This window comes from Propithecus coquereli, unplaced genomic scaffold (assembly GCF_000956105.1).
Source record: "Propithecus coquereli isolate 6110/MARCELLA unplaced genomic scaffold, Pcoq_1.0 Scaffold123, whole genome shotgun sequence".
Taxonomy (NCBI): Eukaryota; Metazoa; Chordata; class Mammalia; order Primates; family Indriidae; genus Propithecus; species Propithecus coquereli.
In genome coordinates this window covers 5,620,733-5,621,905 of record NW_012136414.1, presented here as the reverse complement: position 1 = coordinate 5,621,905, position 1,173 = coordinate 5,620,733, and positions in this window count along the sequence as shown.

Here is a 1,173-nt window from a genome sequence, read left to right as displayed (position 1 = left end):
ACATACACACACATATATGTATAGATATATGGCACATACTAAATACTCAAACAAATAGCATGGCTCCTATGCAAATTCATGAATTTTTCTCCCTACTAATTGTGAACACCTTTAAAGCATAGAATATGTCTTATTTGTCATTTTTTCACTGGCACCTCGGCACCTAGTAGATCCTTAAAACGTATTTGTAGAACACATTATTTACTGGGTGGATATTTAATGTTGTCTGTTGAATGGATGGACTGGAAGGAAGAATGGGTGAATAAATTGATGACTGTATTCACGTACAACCCTCTGTAAGATATCTAACACTTTACCATGTGTCTTTAGGAAAAAAAGCCTGATAGTTTTCTCTGGGGCATGTACTTCATATTTGGGTCTTTTACCTTCAGGTTGTGGAAGCATGGGGCCACAGAAAGTGCCTACTTCCTCTTTTGTACCTGGCTGCCAGGCAATTTCTACTATTACAAATTTGAAAAGATCTTCCAAAGTCTGTAATTTTGTGAATTTGTTTACTTATCCTGTTGCTTAGATAAATAGATTCTCAACTAGAGCTTAAAGTTATTTTTTGAGGCATAAATTTTCATTACTATGAAGATAGTATTAAATGTCATAGTGGTACTTGCTATAACATGAACTATGTGCTATACAGCAAGTTTTTTTTTTAATTGTTGGATGATTATAAATAATAAAGAATTGTGTAACTTTCTTTCTACCTTATGGTAGAAAGTGAATTTTTTCGTTGTATTTGTCCCTTACAATAACCTAAAATGAAGCTGCTTTCTTTTCAGGAAAATGAACCTCAGAGAGGTGAGATGACTTGTTTACTGTCATTTATTCCAACAGTCATGCCAGATACCTTCCTGGGTGGGAGGGATTCAGTAATAAGAAAGGCAATCATTGCCTTGAGGAACTTGTAATCTTAGTGGGTGGGGTTGACACACAGATGTGATTACACTACAGCAGTTGGAACTATAGTTAAAGTGTAGACAGGATGCCTTGAAAACACATGGGCTGTGTGTTTCTATAAAGAGAAGTCAGTAGAACTTGAACCAAGTTTATGATTTCAAGTCCAAGCCTTTTTTAAAAAAAAATATGGGCCACTGCCCGTGTGTTCTTCCCGCTCATCCTTATCATTTACTGTGATAATACAAGCCCGAGAAAGTGGTTCCT